Below are 18,705 nucleotides of genomic sequence, written 5' to 3'. Positions count from 1 at the left end.
ATTTTTTTCATTGTGGTTTTCATTTCACTTTCTGGAAAGTTTTTGGTTTTAGAGGATGCTGCTACACTCCTGGGAAGAGATTTTCCTTGGCTCCTTGTCCTGTGCCCCCTTTATCTGGGTTTGAGTCTGCACTAGCACTGTCAAGCTGAACGTAGCCCATCCTTCCTCCTGAACATGTTTATTTAGCATGGTGTTATTGAAATTTTCTGAAGGCCTGGTAAAATTTGCTATTGACACCAGCTGGCACTGGGGTGGCACTGTAGGAAGATTTTTAATTACTAATTCAACCTCTATATATTTCAGACCTATTTAGACTTCTATTTCTTCTTGGGAATTTTTTTTTGAGAATTTGTATCCTTCTGGAATATTAACTATTTCACCTAACTTGCCTAATTTGTTGCATTAAATAAAAATAGCTCTGAATAGTGCCAGATGCTGGTGGCTCACACCTGTCATCCTAGCTACTCAGGACACTGAGATCTGAGGATCGTGGTTGGAAGCCAGCTCAGGCAGGAAAGTCCGTGAAACTCTGATCTCCAATGAACCACCAAGAAAAGTTGGAACTGGAGGTGTGGCTCAAGTGATAGAGCACCAGCCTTGAACCAAAGAACTTCAAGGACAGCACCCAGGCCCTGAGTTCAAGCCCCAGGACTGGCATCAAAGAGAAAGGGGTGAGAGGGAACAGAGAGAGAGAAAAGGAAGGAAGGGAAAAAAAAGACAGACATGGGAAATCCACTTGGGTCTTTGTGAGAATGATAGACAAAGTTTTGACCTAACTAAGCATTGTTCAATTGTGCCAAGATGTGGAGCACAATTTAGTGGCCCTCCTGTGGTCATTCAAGGCCTGTGGCTTTTGTGTCTCAAGTACTAGGATGTTCCCTGATGCAGTGCAGTTCAAACAGCCACAAACCAGCCAATAAGCCCCAATGCAAGGCAAGACAAGGCCTCTTAGAATCCTTCCCTGGGCTGATGGAACCCACTAGTAAAGGGCTGCTTGTCCTTCACAGGGCTGGGGGGGGGTCTGTCTGTCCCCTGTCCTCTTGTCTCTGAGGGTGGGGCCAGCTCATGTCGATCCTGAAAAGGCCCAGTTAAGTCCTGCTGTCTGAGACTGGCCAGGTGCTGAGCCGCCTTTGTGGAGGCCTTCTGCTGGAATGTTTGCAGAGAATGGAAGGCAGCAGGGTGTGCCCAAGCTATTGTGTCAGAAAAGTCACCAGCCAAGAAAGCAAGGACACATGCCCTCGACAAACACGTCCAAGCCCTGCGCCCAGAAAGGGGGCCTAGAGCTAGGAACAGCTGGGGACAGCTGGCAGCCTCAGTACACCAGCATGGAGAACATGAAGAAAACCCACAGGGGACACGATGGACAGCAAGGTGGTCCGGGCCGGCCCCAGGGATGGATTTGCTAACCTGTGCTCTTCTTCAGTCCAGGCTGGCCCAGTGAGAACAAGAACTGCCCCGTAGTCTGTATCTTCATCCCAGCCACTCAAGAGGCTGAGATTGGAGGATCGTGGTGAGAAGCTCAGCAGGAAAGTCCTTATCTCCAATGAACCTTCAAAAGGCCAGAAGTGGAGCTGTGGCTCAAGTGATAGAGCACCAGCCTTGAGCACAAAAGTGGAGAACGGTGCCCAGACCCTGAGTTCAAGACAGAGGATTGGCACTCACTCACACACACACACACACACACACACACACACACACACACACACACACACACACACACACACTCACCCCAAAATGTTAAAATATCAAATTTGAGAAACCAAGTTAAACAGCACCCAAGACTAGATACTTCGTTTGGCCTGAGGAAGTTCACTGTGAATCTCTGAGGACACATGGGCAGCTTTTGTGATGATTTTGACCCCTGACCCCAGGAGACCATCAGGATCTCATGAAATGGTAATGTTCTTCCCAGACTCAGAGTGAGGCCCAGTGTATGATCTTTTTTCTTTTTTTTCTTTGTCGATTGTGGGGCTTGAACTCAGGGCCTGGGCACTTCCCTGAGCTCTTCTGCCCAAGGCTGGCGCTCTACCACTTGAGCCACAACTCTCTATCTGCCCTTATTTATTTATTTAATTTGGTGGTTCCTTGCAGATAAGAGTCTCATGATCTTCCCTGGCTCAGGCTGGCCTCAAACCTTGATCCACAGATCTGAGCCTCCAGAGTAGCTAGGATGACAGGCGGGAGCCACCAGCAATAGGCTGTGATGATTTCTTAAAGCAACAATAGAAAACGGATAACCGAAACTGCAGGTATCTTCCCTCTGCCCCTGCCCATCTGCCTTTTTGACACTTGTATCAACATAGAACGATTTGGAATCAACCCTGAGAGTAGCTGAGCTATGTATTCTGTCCACAGCTCCTGTCCACGGTTCCTGTCCACAGCTCCTGTCTACCTTTTGAAGCCTTGTATGAATCTGAGACAGAATAATGTTAAATAACATGTTGGGTGGCCCAGAAAGAGACCCATGCCATTAGTTAATGAGAAGAAGAGATAGTAACTAATGAAGACAACTAATTGAGTTTTTGGATCCCTGTGGAGTGGGAGGAATCCAGGAGAGCTGACCTACACTACACAGATTCACCAGAGACTTAATATGAATCAAAATGGCAATTCATCATGTTAAATGTAGGGCATATCTTCCCAGTGGTTAAAGTGTCTATGTCCATAAGAAAGGAAACCTTCCTGTGATCAGATCAACTGGTAGATTTAATTAAATAGGCCTACAGCGACTGATTGGTTGAGGATGGGAGCAAAGATGGGTGATCGCTGCGGGTGTCATTGGCTGTGCTGATCAGACCCTGCCAGCTGCCCGGCTCTTCACTGCCCTTGCAAGAATTCTACAAGCCAGGCGCCTGTCATCCCAGCTACTCAGGAGGCTGAAATCTGAGGATCACAGTTCAAAGCCAGCCAGGGCAGGAAAGTCCATAAGAGTCTTGACTCCAATAAACTACCAAAAAACCAGAAGTTGCACTGTGGCTTAAGTTGGTAGAGGGCCTGCTTTGAGCAAAAGAGCTCAGAGATAGTGCCCAGGCCCTGAGTTCAAGACCCATGACCACCAAAAAAACAGAGAGAATAGCTGTCTTACAGTATTGTGACATGCTTGTGGGACCAAGTGACAAGACGTGTTCCGACCCTACACTCCTGTGTGAACTTAGAGCTCTAGAGACTTGAGCCATTCCACTCTGTGAGTGTGTGTGTGTGTGTGTGTGTGCCAGTCATAGATCTTGAACTCAGGGCCTAGGCACTGTCCCTGAGCTCTTCAGCTCAAGGCTGGCACTCTACCACTTGAGCCACAGTGCCACTTCTGGTTTTCTGGTGGCTCATTGGCAGTAAAGTCTCACGGACTTTCCTGCTCAGGCAGGCTTTGAACCCTGATCCTCAGATCTCAGCATCAGGCCCTCAGATCTCCCCAGATCCACACCAGGAGCCCAAGCCAGCACTGTGCAATATCCCAGTGCTGTCCGCATCAACCTCGCTCAACCTTGAGGAAGACTGGTCGCCCCTTGAGCTGAGGAAGATGCTGAAATCAGGGGCCTGGGGCAGGGTGGTAGCCGTCGTGTGCTTTCACCCATGTTTTGACTCCTATCACCTTCCACTGGCCGAGACACTTATCACAAGCACTCAGGCAAACAGAGTCCTCCTCCCTCTCCAACAAGGTACTGATTCTCAGTCCTGGGAAGCCAAGCCCCACTGCCTTCGGTAGGATCGCTGTAGGAAAGGGAAGCAGGGAGGACAAGGGGTGGGGTGGGGGGGGGACTCAGCTGACCCACAATGGCTCCTGACGGAGAGCAGAGCTGAGTGGGGCCTCCCAGGCTGTCTCCCCCTCATCTAGTAACTGAACAGAAGCCAGCACAGAAATCTTTCTTTGGGAAAACTTTAAATAAAGAAGAGCTCCATCTCCTAGGAAACCACTCCCCTCCTCGTTGTGTCTCTGCTCAGAAAAGATGTCCAGCATTCTCTCTTCCCCTCCCCCACTTGTTCTAACACCCCATGCCATGCCTTCTCCAAAAAATCACACACACACACACACACACACACACACAAATCACCCAGTCACACAAGGCACCACAAGCGCTCAGTGTCAACCACGACTGTGGCCAACCCAGACCCCAACGCACCAGCAAGGCCCAGCACCCACTTGGAAAAGATGATGGGGGATTTCAGACATGCTGTACCTAGAAGCATCGAGATCCACGGGGAACAGATGGCACAGGAAAGAGACTGCAACTCCACCTTCCCACCCGGCCATGACCTTCAGAATTCAGCAAAGGCCTCATCATTATTCTCAGAGCAGGCGAAGCTGAGACTCATGTCTCCCAGATTTGGGGAGGGAGGTTGTACCCACTCGCATGTTCTGGTGGAATGGTGAGGCAGGGGATGAAAGGCCTACAAGGAATGGCCAGCACCCCAGGTTTAAGCGAGGAAACTGCAGAAGAGGGGACTGTGGTGTTGGAGGGGAGGAGTCTCAAGAAAAGTTGAAGGTGGCTGGTGCTTGGTAGCTCATGCCTGTCATCCCAGCTACTCAGGAAGCTGAGATCTGAGGATCACAGTCCAAAGCCAGACCTGGCAAGGAAAGTCTGTGAGATTCTCATCTCCAGTTAGCTGCCCAAAAGACTGTGACTTAATATGCTAGGGTGCTAGCCTTGAGGGGAAAAAAAAAAGCTTAGGGACAGTGTCCAGGCCCTGAGTTCAAGCCCCACAATGAGCAAGTAATAATAATAATAGTGATAAGAACCTTGTTTTCTTCACTTGGTTTAACACAAGGGCTAGTCCAGGTGACGTGGCTACAAGGTAAAATACATTTCTTTTCATCTAAATGCTCTTTGGGTGCTTTGCTTGCGAATTCAGTGCAGTCTCCAAGTATACAAAAAAGAAAAAGGAAAAAAAATGTGAAATTAAAAGACCAAAGAGGAGAGTAATTGGATGGCTCCATTTGGGAGGGACAAGAAAGCATGTGCAAAAGAAAATGTGCTTAAAAGCCAAAGCAAGCCAGGGTCTTTTATTTCGCCCATGGCACAAGCAATTGGACGAGCTGCCTCCTCTGTGTGGTCAGTGCAAAGAGGAAATGGTTTTGAAACAGTGGAAATGTGCCAGGTTCACAGCCACCTTGGAAGAAATAAAACTCAGGGCCTGGGACACTGTCCCTTGGCTTTTTGTTTTATGCTCAAGGCTGGCGCTCTACCACTTGAACCACAACCCTGCATCCAGCATTTTGCAGTCCAGTGGAGCTAAGAGTCTCATGGACTTTCCCAACCTGGGCTAGCCTCAAACTGTGATCCTCAGATCTCACCCTCTTGAGTAGCTGGGAAGACAGACATGAGCCACTGACGCTCATATGATATATATTTCCTGTTGCTTCACTCTGTTCTGGTTAGCTATAGCCAGAGAATGCCACCCGTAGAGGTAGCTGGATAAGAGAAAGCCACCGGTGGCTGGGCCTTAGCATTCTGCGTGCATGGTTGGTGCCTCATGAAACCTCAAGTGGAGACCCAGGACTGAGAACCCGGAGGACCTGCTTCATCTGTTGTCATGTTACCCCACTTCACAGCCCAAGGCCTGGATGGAGATCTCACCCAGCCACGGGCAGGCAGAGTCAGAACCACAGGGCTCTACCTGGATCACACATGACACAGACAAGACACCAGGAGCAGCCACAGGAGCATGCCTGGGTGTGGTTCAGTAAGCTTCTCTGCTACTTCTTTGCTCCTGTCCCAACTGTCTGCTCCCTACTCCTTCCTCCCCACTGCCTCCCCTACCTCCCACACCATCTGGGCAGCCTGGCTTCCATGCTCCAGGCTTCCAGGTGGCCCTTGCAGATCCCGGACCACAGAGAGCTGCGTGGACTGGAGTGGGCAGCCGTGGACTGGCTGGCTTATTCAGTGTTTGCCTGCCTGCTTGGTTGGTTGATGGTTGGCTTTTTGGCTGGTTAATTCATTGGTTGGTTGGCAGTTGGTTCATTCATTCACGCATTCATTGGTGATTGGTTTGTTGGTGATTGGATGTTTGGTGAGTTGGTTAGCTGGTTAGTAATTGGTTTATTCACTCATTTGTTGGCAGTGGGTAAGTAGCTTGATGGTTAGATGTTTTTGGTTAGTTTTAGCTAGTTGGCTGGTTGGTTAGTAGTTCATGGCTCATTCATTTGTTGTTGGTTGGTTGGTAGTTGGATGTTTATTCTTTCATTGGTTATTGGTTAGTTGGTTGGATGTTTTTTGGGTTAGTTTTGGCTGGTCAGTTGGTTGGTTAGTAGTTGATGCTCATTTATTTGTTGATGGTTGGTTAGTTGGATGTTTATTCTTTCATTGGTTATTGGTTAGCTGGTTGGATGTTTATCTAGTCAGTTGGTTGCTTAGTAGTTGATGGCTCATTCATTAGTGATTGTTTGGTTGGTTGGCTGGTTAGTAGTTGATAGTTCATTCATTCACTCACTGGTGATTGTTTAGTTGGTTAGTTAGTACTTGATGGCTCATTCATTCATTCATTGGTGATTGGTTAGTTGGTTAGTAGTTGCTGGTCATTCATTCATTCATTGGTAATTGGCAGGTTCATTCATTCAACTGTTCTCTTCCTCTTCCTTGAGGGACAAAGCTTCTAAACTCAGCAAAATGGAGGTTCTGCTCACCCTCATCTTTATGTTTCTTTCCTGCATGGGAACTGTCCACTGAGTTCTCCTGGGCAGTGATCCTTAGATCTCAGCCTCTTGAGTAGCTGGGAAGACAGGCATGAGCCACTGATGCTCATATGACATATGAGCAAGGCAGTGGCACCAGCTCCGTACTGCTGGGCTAAGCTTCCCGGCTGCGAACCGAGTGAATTAAAACCATGGTGGGGGGGGGGTGCAAGGACAAAAAAAAAAGTCCAAAAAATGAGAATCAGCCCTATTTCCAGTGCTAGCTTTCTGATGACAATCGTGCTTGAGGAAACCGTAGTTCAACAGTGGAAATGCACAGCTCACTTGCGGTCTGCAATGCAATGTGGGATGGGACGACTTGGGGTACAGGGAGCCAGTTAGAGGCTGATGTGGGAAAGAGGATTGGAGAGAAATAGAACACCAAAAGATTTTTCTGGGGCTCGCACCAAGATTTGAATCTAGAGCCTCATTCTTCCAAGGCAGAAGCACTACCATTTGAAACATAAGCTCAAATACTTTTTTCCTTAGGTTCTATTTTTTTTCCAGAAAGGGCATCATGCTTTTGCCTGGGCCTGCCTCAAACCTTGATCCTCCTACCTACACCTCCCATATAGCTGAGATTATAGACATGTGCCACCATGCTCTTTCTATTGAGGTGGGGGGTGGGGCAGGCAGTCTCACTAACTTTTTGCAAAAGCTGGCCTGGAACCATGAGCCTCCTTGCATAGCTGGGATTACAGGCATGAGTCACTGGTGGCCGGTGATGCAGAGATTTTCTGTCTACCATTGGTTGGACCCATAGATGTGGCCCAGGTGAATATGGAAGGCTGGCTGTCTTTGGTTTGGGGAAGTCATGTAAGGTTTATCAGTGAAGTCTGACCTCATGACTCTTCTGTGTGTGTGGGACTGGACCACAAGCAATGTTTAAAGCCCCTGAGAGTCATGGCAGTGACCCCCTCAGGGAAAACATGACCCCTGCTGTGACAGAACGAAGAAATCCTGGACCCAGATGCATCAGATATGTGGTGATATGATGTCCTTTTCCTGACATTGATGTCCGGCTTGCTTGCTTCTCATAAGAACCATTCTTCGAGGGTAAATGGGTTGAATTCTTGCAGCAATCAGGAACGGAACACTTACAGTAATTGACATAATTAAGGTACCAAATGAGGAAGAGAGAAAGGTCCATGAAAGATCTCCAAGGGGAAGACTTACTTATTTATACAGTCTTTATTGAGTGTTTACTGGGTTGTATGTGGGTTTTTTTTTTAAATTTCACCAGGCAACTGATGGACCAAAATAACTCAAGAATGATCTCAGCTTCTAAGGTGGTCAGATTTGTGAAAAGGAAAAATAGTGAGAGCCGTGCAAACAGACGGTCACAATCAGTTATAACAACTTGCAAAGGAGAGGTTTTGAGGAAGACAGTTTTTTTAAGGGAGTCTTTAGGAATTTGTATTTCAGCTTACTCACAAATGAGAAGCCTGAGTTATCAAGGAGAGGGGAGGAAAAAGGAGAGGAAATAAAACTGTGAGATTTATTTTTTTATTTTTTATTAGTCCTGGGGCTGGACCTCAGGGCCTGGGCACTGTCCCTGAGCCTTTCACTCAAGACTGACACTCTACCACATGAGCCACAGCTCCACTTCCGATTTTCTGGTGGTTCATTGGAGATAAGAGTCTCATGGACTTTCCTGCCCGAGCTGGCTTTGAACCACAATCCTCAGATCTCAGCCTCCTGAGTAGCTGGGATGACAGGCGTGAGCCACTGGTGCTTGGCTTGAAATCACTTTTTGAGACTCAGAATGAACAAAGTATTTAAATTTTAAGGAAAATATTTAAATTTTAAAGCAAGAGACAATCAAACAGCAACACACATAACCACAATTTTTATTCAGCGTCTCGGAGATTGGGAGGTGAGGGGTGGGGTAATGGGAGGTCAAGAAATCTTGACATGGGACAATTCAGCATGAAACATTCACTTATCAACTGACATTTCTCTGTCCCCTTAAACCTGGGCTACAATTGACAAGAAAAATCTTTAAGCATTCATGGACTCCCGGGTAAAGGAACCAGAAGATGGCGGCTGCAGCTATTCACAGATGGAATGCTCTGTGCTAATAAAAAATAAATAAGCAAACTTAGAGCCAGGCGCCAGTGGCTCACGCCTGTCATTCTAGCTACTCAGGAAGCTGAGATATGAGGATCTCAGTTCAAAGCCAGCCTGGGCAGGAAAGTCCATGAGATTCTTACCTCCAGTGAACCACCAAAAATGCCACAAGTGGCTCTGTGGCTCAAGTGGTAGAGCATTAGCCTTAAATCCAAAGGCTCAGGAACAGCACCCAGGCCCTGAGTTCAAGCCCCATGACCAGCACACACACACACACACACACACACACACACACACACACACACACACACACACACACACAAGATAAACATTGTCCAAAAAGAAATGTACTTTTTATCTGACTTATAGAACTGTAATCCCTCTGTACATCACCTTTATAATAACAATTTTTTAAAGTAAAAATAAACACGTAACATAAAATAAACCACTTTAGATTTAGACATCGCTTGTAGCTTCAAAATTGCACAGAGCAGTTTCTGCGAGAGAACCTGCTGGAAGAAGCTGATCAAATGCTCGGTAACCCAAATGTTTTTTAATGGCCCAACCCACTAAAATTAAAATTAAATGGCAAAAAAGCCAACCCTGATGCCTGTGTCTGAATGGCAGGGGAGCCGTCACCTGGGGAGGAGAACATATTTACTTAAGCAGCACTCCTGTTCTCTCTGAGCCTCTTATGAACATGGGGTAATTAATGAAGTTTAAATTTCCCTAATGATCAGTCTTCGGCTCTGCCTAGGTGGGAAGCAGATGCTGACATCTGTCTTCTTAATCGGGAACTTAAAAAGCAAGGAAGTAGCCAGGCATCTGCCTGACATCCCAGAGATTCAGAAGGCTGAGATCTGAGGATCATAGTTCAAAGCCAGCCTGGGCAGGAAAGTCTGTGAGACTCTTATCTCCAATAAACCATGAGAAAAGCAGAAGTGGGGCTGTGGCTCAAGGGGTAGAGTGCCAACCTTGAGCTGAAGAGCTGAGGGACAGCACCCAGGCCCTGAGTTCAAGTCCCAGGACTGGCATCAAAAATAAAAGGTCAACAACATCATATACATATAACAGTACCTGGGCTATAGCTCAGTGGTACTGCACTTGCCTAATAAGCATGAAGCCCCAGGTTCAAACTCCAGCACTGGAAAAAGAAAATACCATATGCACACACACACACACACACACACACACACACACACACACACACACACACACATGATAACCAACCTCTGGCACAAGGAAAATGCTTCTGGGGCAGATACTGTACCACGCACTACCCCACCTGTTGTCAGCACCAAAGGTGAACCTCAAAACTCTCATCACCAGCCCTCTGGTCTGCCCCCCAGCCATGCCCTGTCATCAGCAGTCCCAGCCCCACCCCAACCCCCAGACTTTCCTAAGAATCTCCCACAAACCAACCCCAAGGCTTACACAGCTCAGCCCAGTCTGTGTGCCAGTTCTCTGTACCTTAGCTCCTCATCCCAGGGGACACAACAATGGAGGGAGGGAAGGAAGGAAGGAAGGAAGGAAGGCAAGCAGGCAGACAGGGAGGAGGAAAGGAAGATAGGGAGGAAGGAAGAAGGAAGACGGGGGGAGGAAAGAAAAGACAGGAGGGAAGACAGGAGGAAAGAAGGAAGGGAAGGAAGAAGGGAGGGAGGAAGGAAGGAAGAAGGGGGAAGGAAGGAATACAGGGAGGAGTGAAGAAAAAAGGGAAGGCGGAAGGAAGGAAGAAGGGAGGGAAGAAAGGAATACAGGGAGGAGGGAAGAAGGAAGGAAAGATGGAGGGAGGGAGAGAAGGAAGGGGGAGGGAAGGAAAAGGAAGATAGAAGGAGGGAAGGAAGACGGAGGAGGGAGGGAGGAAGAAAAGAAGATAGGGAGGAGGGAAGAAGGAAGGAAAGGAGGGAAGAAGGAAGGAAGACAGGGAGGAGGGAAGGAAGTAAGCCAGGCCCAAAGAAGCATAGGTCCTATGGTTTCCCTTATTTGCAATATCTAGTATAGGTATGAGTCAAGCAGAAAAGGTCAGATAATGTGATGTTAGGAAAATGAACCCTTAAATATGTATTTTAATGTTTTCGTTTCTTTCATGCATGTGTTTCTAACGCATTTATAAGATTATTTCTTTGTTGCTTTGTATGTTCCTCCCCCACAGTGTAACCCCCACTTTCACTATATTTGATGTCAGTATAACATGTGGAGGAGATGGGGACAAACAAGTCGTTTAAGGATTCAGGTGGACCTGTTGCAACAATGAGAAGTACAAAATGTCATGTCAAAACCAACTTTACAATGTCGGTGTGGGGGGGGAGGGGGGTATAATTGGGTGGGGGGAGGAGGGAGGATCGCAGTTCAAAGCCAGCCAGGGCACGAAAGTCCTTGAGACTCTTATCTTCAATAACCCACAAGAAAACCAGAAGTGGCACTGTGGCTCAACTGGTAGAGCGCTAGTCTTGAGCTGAAGAGCTCAGGGACAGCGCCCAGGCCCTGAGTCCAAGTACCATGACCAACAAAAATACACGTGTGTGTCAAGCCTAGGACTTAATCACAAGGCCTGGGCACTGTCCCTGAGCAATTTGTGCTCAAGGCTGGTGCTCTATCGTTTGGGCCACAGCTCTACTTCCAGCTTTTTGGTGGTTCACTGGAGATGAGAGCCTTATCAATTTTCCTGACAAGGCTGGCTTCCAATCACGATCCTCACATCTCAGCCTCCTGAGTGGCTGAGAATCACAGAAATTAACCTTAATCTGTATGATTGTCACCAAATGGACAATTATCATTTCAATGTCTCAAGTACCGGATTGTTCGGCACAGTGTGTATATTGGTTCTAGAGCATTCTCCTCGTGTTATTTAACGACTTTCTCTGCCTGGTGGGAGGCCTGAAGCTGACAGAACCATGGGCTTAATTTGGCTTTGTTTTTCATTTTTTCAATTTGAGAGGGCCACCATAGTTCTGTTTTGTTGTTTTGTTTGCTTTTGCTACTGCTAGTCTATAGATGCGCATGGAAATCTGCAAAGAAAATGAATCATTGTCACATATGAGGTCATCTTCAACCTATGTTCTTCTCTAAGTTGTGTGTGTGTTAGTGTGTGTGTGTGTGTGTGTGTGTGTGTGTGTACGAGAGTGAGTATCAGGATTTGAACCCAGAGCCTCGAATGCCCTCACTTGGCTTTTTTGAAGGCTGGCAGCCGGACACTTAAATTCTGTGTCCATTCATGGGCTGCGTGACCCAATCTCTCTCTCTAGGAACTTTGTGACGTATATGTACCATTTGCGGTGATGATGGTAGCAGCCCCAACAAAGGACTCTTTTTAGGAGGACACAATTCTTGTCTTACTGAAGAACATGGCTCTCACACGTGATGGTGGTGGTAGTAGAGGAAGGGAAGGAGGGAGTTAAGAGCAGCTTCACTAGAGAAAACAGCCCTAGTTAGAGCTCAGGCTGACGACTAGGTTGTTAAATACAGATGTTGTTTGCCAAGTGTCATGGTACACCTCTGTAGTCCCAGCATGCCGGGGGAATATCAAGTTCAAGGACAGCCGGAGGTATCCAGAAAGGCCTGTTTCAAACGCCCAAGGAGCTGTGTGTACAGCACTTCCCTAGCGTGCACTTTTCCTCAACCTGAGATTTCTAGAATAGTCAATTCCTTTCCTTGCATTTTTTATTCTAGTAGCTTCTAAATAATTATGGTATACAGCCAGGCGCTGGTGGCTCCCGCCTGTCATCCCAGCGACTCAGGAGGCTGAGAGCTGAGGATCATGGCTAGAAGCCAGACCAGGCAGGAAAAGTCTGTGAGATTCTTATCCCTCCAATGAACCACTCAAAAAGCCAAAAGCAGAGTTGTGGCTCAAGTGGTAGAGCTCCATCCCTGAGCAGAAAAGCTCAGGGACAGCATCCGGGGTCTTGAGTTCAAGACCCACAACCAACCAAAGATTTAAAAAAAGAGAATAATGGCATATTTTCTCAAATTACATTTGGAGAGTGCATAAAGCAAAAGATATAAGTAGCATTTGAACATCTCACGGTCTCATTTGGGGGAGTGTTATTTCATTTATTATAATTATTATTGTTGTTGTTATTAGTATTATTATATTTGTGCTATTGTTATTGTTATTCTTATTGTTATTTTGCCCCCAAGCACCCATAAAGCTTTTGCATTTAAGACCTCATCCTCCAGGTCATTTTTGACATGCACTATACAAACAAGCTTCACAGCCATGGCGAGGCTGCCTTGCCTCCATTCTCCTGATGGTGAGTTTGCTGGGCTTTAACCAGGGCCCGTGTGCAGGCAGCTGACTGCTCTGAGTGCCCTGCCTTACACCTGGTTGGTTGGAGGACAGCGGGAGAGATGCAAAGGAGAACACACGCTTTTAAGTCAAACAACATTCTACACGTGGAGACCAATGGACGCCTTCCTAAAGTCTACCAGGAACTGGAGAACGCTCTCTGAGGAGCCGTGTGTGTGTGTGTGTGTGTGTGTGTGTGTGTGTGTGTGTGTGTGTGTGTTTGTGTGTGTGCACATGCACATGCATCCCCATCCACCCAGGGGCTATTCCCAGGCAGAAGACCCCGGTGTGTGCTGCTGTGGGACCAGGGGCCACTGCACTTCTCCACACCCCAACTCCATCCACACATGGGGCCAATCCCACATCAGCCTCTCCTCAGACATCTGGAAAGCTCCAGAACCTTCCAGAGGATACAAAGATTCAAGCCCAAGTGAGCAAAGACTTGTAGATAGATAGATAGATAAACAGAAGATAGATAGATAGATAGATAGATAGATAGATAGATAGATAGATAGATAGATAGATAGATAGAAAGATAGATAGATGGATAGATAGATAGATCTAGATCTGTAGATATTAGATATAGACATAAATATAGATATCTATATAGATATAGGTCTATATATATATACACATATATGTATATATGCATATATATGATTATATTTAATATAGTAAATATAATATATTTAAATATATACATATTTAAATAATATATAATTTAAATATATATATATATTTAAATATGTTATAGTCTAAATGTTATTTAAATATACTGTTTATATATTATATAATATATACATACTATACATTATACATGTGTTATACTTAAATAACTTATATTAAATAGTACACAGTATATGTAATATATACTATATATTGTGTATGATACGGTATGTATGATACGGGCCATGTCCAGGGAGGAAGATCGTGTAGAGAAGTGTTTTTTCCCGATGGTTTGGCTCAGGTCAGAATTGGGGCTACAGAATTTTCCAAGGACAGTCTATGATAACCTAATTTTTTTTTTAATATTCCCACCCTGTGAGCAATATGTAGTGTTCTGACGTTTTACTTCTCTCTCCTTGGAGGAGAAAGGTTTGGTCCACTGGCTGACCTGGCCTGCAGAGGTGGTTGACCGGAGCTGACAAATACCGTGGGAGGTCTTTCAAGGAGTTGTTCAAGAAGGCACCAGAACACACAGGAAGGAGTCCATAGAACATCCACTGCAAGGTGCCGGGGCTGGCCGGTGAGAGGACAATTCCAGCTCACCCCTGGTCTAATGGTGCCATGTGCAAAACACCATCATCCGAGACAAAAGGGAAAACGATGGTGTTAACTGGCAGGAGCAGACACTGCCACTCCATGAGGGCTGAAATCTCATCTGTGTGTGTGTGTGTGTGTGTGTGTGTGTGTGTGTGTGTGTGTACAGTATACCTATCTTGGGGCTTGAACTCAGGACCTGGGTGCTCTACCACTTGAGCCACAGCTCCATTTCCAGTTTTCTGGTTGTCCATTGGAGATGAGAGTCTCATGACTTTGCTGCCCAGGCTGGCTTTGAACCGCAATCCTCAGATCTCAGCCTCCTGAGTGGTTGGGATGACAGGCGTGAGCCCCTAGGACTGGCCTTTGTTGTTGTTGTTGTTAAGCCAAGTGGAGAAATGAAACCAAAATGAAGTGGCCATTTAACCACATGTTATTCCAGAAGGATCTTTGCAAAGATCTGCGAGACTGGAAGCGATTTCAGATAGAGAATTACCAACGGTGTGGCAAGAATCAAATGAAGTCGGCAGAGGCTGGAGGATGAAGGAAGGGTTCGTGGCAGAGCTCAGCATCCAGGAGTTCAGTGCTTGGGGTGTGGTGGGGCCCAAAGCTGGAGGAGGAGGAAGATGATATCACCACAAACTCCAGTGGAGCAGAGCCAGGGAATGGGCACTGAAGGCAGGCTGGGGAGGCAGATGACTGAGGAACAGATGAAGAGGTTCTGTGGCAGGATAATTCCAGATCCCAGGGACTGGCACAGAGGTGAAGGAGAAAATGCAGGGAGGGAGAAACCTAGCCAGGGTTCGCTTAGATGCACCACCAGCCAACAGTGCCTGGATTCTGCATCCAAAACAAGATGAAGCAGGCGGGGCGCAGTGGCTCACGCCTGCCATCCCAGCTACTCAGGAGGCTGAGATCCAATGATCGAGGTTCAAAGCCATCCCCGGGCAGGAAAGTCTGAGAGATTCTGATCTTCAGTAAACTACGCCAAAAAAAAACTAGGCGTGTTTGCTGTGACTCAAGTGGTAGAACGTCAGCCTTGGGCAAAAAAGGAGCTCAGGGACAGTGCCCAGAGTTCAAGCCCAAGGAAAAGAGGGAGGGAGGGAGAGAGAGAGAGAGAGAGAGAGAGAGAGAGAGAGAGAGAGAGAGAGAGAGAGAGAGAGAGAGGGAGGAAGTGGGTTGCTGTGGCTCACACCTGTCATCCCAGCTACTCAGGAGGTTGAGATCTGAGGACTGAGGTTCAAAGCCAGCCCAGGTAGACCGATCTGACTTGGATCACCCGAGTGATCCCCAAAACACTGCTAATGTAGAGAGGGCAGCCACCAACCCCACACCACGTGTGCCTTCCTTCACTTCTCCGACCATGTCCTCTGCAGAGCTGAGCGCGGGGCAGGTGGCGCTGGCTGTGGGGAGGCAGGTGCCTTGTTTGTTTAAGGAAAAGGAAAAAATAAAGGAAAAGGGAGCAAAAGGAAATTTCAAAGCTTCCTTATGGCTTCCGTGACAGAAATAACACGAGGCAGATGTTGTTATGCCTCGTGGCACGTCTTTGCTGTGATTTAGCTTCGTTATTTCTTTTTTAATTTTCCTTTTTTTCTTTTTCTGTGCCAGTCCTGGGGCTTGAACTTGGGGCCTAGGCGCTGTCCCTGAGCTCTTTCGGCCAAAGGCTGGTGCTCTACCCCTTGAGCCACAGCGCCACTTCCTTCCCGAAGGCCTGCTCTGAGCTTCCGCCATCTGCTTGCCTTCACCCTGGCCACTTCTTGCATGAACCGAGATTCGTGTAAGGCCCCACACACCCCACACGAGCACTGTGCCCCCTGCCTCCTCCTAAGGACACTCACGTCATCCTCTTGAATCTCCATTGCTCCGTAACACGAAGACGTCCAAACAAATCCGGTTCTGGGCAGTTGGGAAGATTATAGTTCAAAGCCATCCTGGGCCCAAAAAACAAAAAATTACAGAGAATACAAGTATGGTGGTTAACATCTATAATCTCAGCCAGACAGAAGTCTTGAGTGAGGAAGAAGGAGGCCTGAGGCTGGCTAGGAGTGGAGGTGTGGGGCTTTCACAACACTGTTGTGAAAGGAGATGGGAAGTGGGGCTCAAGTTTGTGGGGCGTCTGCCTAGCAAACACAGGGTTCTTGGTTCAAATTCCAGTACTGGTAATAAACAATACTTGATGCTTCCGTATTTCACATCATGTGTACTTTCTTCATTGCCTTCCCTGTCCAAGGCCTCCAGAAGGGACACAGGGCCGAATTCTTGACTTTTACAATACTCAAGTGCAAGCGTGTCACAGATTTATTCAGAACCACGTGGCCACTCATGGCTTTCTGGGCAGGGAGACGGAGGGTTTGCTGTGCACACGCCCAGCTCTGCTGGTATGTCAGTGTCAAGGGGCCTGGTCATGCCCAGAGTCCATGTGGGAAGCACTTTCACAGAAGATGAGTTCTTCATTCACAGCCCAGTGCAGCCACAGCATCATGCCACACAGGGGTTGCAAGTCACTACAGCTGGGAGGAGAACCGGATCCACCGAGGCAGGGAGGCCAGCAGGGGGCAGCAGACCACCCCCCAGCCTCCAGACACAACACCCACCACAACCACCGACCCCACTGCCACTGGCAGGATCCCAGCTGCCAAACTCTGTAGTCACAAGAACCAACTCCACAGGTGACAGACAGACAGACAGACACAGACAAGAGATGGGTGAGAGCTGGAGAGAACAGAAGGGAGGGAGGAAGGGAAGAAAAGAAAGGAAGAAGGGAGAGAGGGAAGGAGGGAAGTAGATAATATGATTGATAGACTGGATAAATTGTAGATGATTGATAAGAGATAGATGGATAGATGATACATGATTGAAAGTGGATAAATGATAAATGACAGCTACATACATATGGATGGACAGATGAGTAGATAGATAAATGGATGGTGGATGTATGGAAGATGGATGGATGGGTGGATGATGGATGGGGTAGATGGATGGATGGATGGATGGATGGGTGGATAGACAGATGGGTGGATGGATGGATAGATGGGTGGGTGGATGGATGGATGGATGGGTGGATGGATGGCGGGTGGATGGATGGGTGGTGGATGGTAGGTGGATGGATGGGTGAATGGATGATGGATGGGTAGATGGACCGATGGGGATAAGGACACAGGGAGACCCCCTTGCTTCTACTGCCATCTCTGGGGGGTCTTTCCTGGACCCAGCCCCGCCCACCCGCCGGCCCCTCAGTGCCCGTGGGCAGAGGGGCAGTGCACACAAACTGCACACGGGCCTCCTCACATGACAGTCTGCATTTCAAACATGGGCCCGGGCCTGGGGGGGCAGAGATGCCTGGGCATGTGTGTGTGTGTCTGTCTATGTCTGTGTGTCTGTATCTGTGTGAGGCAGCTAGGCCTCCACAGCCAGGGGATCAATGCCACCTGTGCACGACCCACACCCTGAGGGCCCCCACCCCCCGACTCCCGCCCCACCCACCGAAGGCAGACGAGGGGCCTGGAGCTTCTGATCGAATCCCACCTGGCCATGCTCTGGGAATCCACCCTGGAGTTGTCTCGACCCTCGGGTGACCCCTCGTGGCCACAGGCGGGAAGGTACCCACCGGGGGCAGCTTGGTGTGACCGGCTTGCTGATGACCAAATGAACACCTTAACTCAGGCAGGGTGGGTTGAGGGCGTGGGCAGTGGAGTGCCTGCAGAGCAAGCCGGAGGCTGGCTCCAAACCCCGGTCCTGCCAGGAATACCCGCCTGTACATGTGTGTGTGCGTGTGCGTGCATTGTGCATGCACATATGTGCATGTGTGTGCAATGTGCATGTGTGCCCATTGCGCATGGATGTGTGCCCACCCATGCGTGCACATGCACACACATACATGCATGCAAGAGAATGGTGTCTGAGTCCAGATGTGCCCACATTATTCCCTGGCTGAACTTCGGTGTGTGCTCTCCGTGTGTCTTTGACACGTTATTCACCTTGGTGAGCTGCATGTCATTTACTTAAAAAAAAAAAAGAGTAGAAATGGAAAGAGGATTTTTCTTCACTTTTGCTTGCTTATCTCTGGTCTCCTGTGTGGGTTTCTCTGTCTTCGGGTGAGGGAGGCATAGAAATAGGGGGACAGAAGGGGAATCAAGGCAGCCGTGGACCTCACTGGACACCATGTGGAGAATGAACTCTATCACTTGTGAGTGGGGACAGGAGGGAAAAGCTGGGGGAGAGAGTGAGAGAAGGGGGGACATGATCCACAAAGAAATGCGCTCATGACCTGAATGATGTCACTGTCACCCCTCTGCATGTCACATCATCAGTAAATTTTTGGATGTTTTGTTTTGTTTCCAGTCCTGGGGCCTGAACTCAGGATTGCTGCTTCTGCTCAAAACTGGCACTCTAACACGTGAACCACAGCACCACCTCCAGCTTT

This window comes from Dipodomys merriami, unplaced genomic scaffold (assembly GCF_024711535.1).
Source record: "Dipodomys merriami isolate MVZ:Mamm:240054 unplaced genomic scaffold, mDipMer1.0.p SCAF_1453, whole genome shotgun sequence".
Taxonomy (NCBI): Eukaryota; Metazoa; Chordata; class Mammalia; order Rodentia; family Heteromyidae; genus Dipodomys; species Dipodomys merriami.
The sequence above is the reverse complement of the archived record's forward strand: the minus strand, read 5'-3'. Positions refer to the sequence as shown.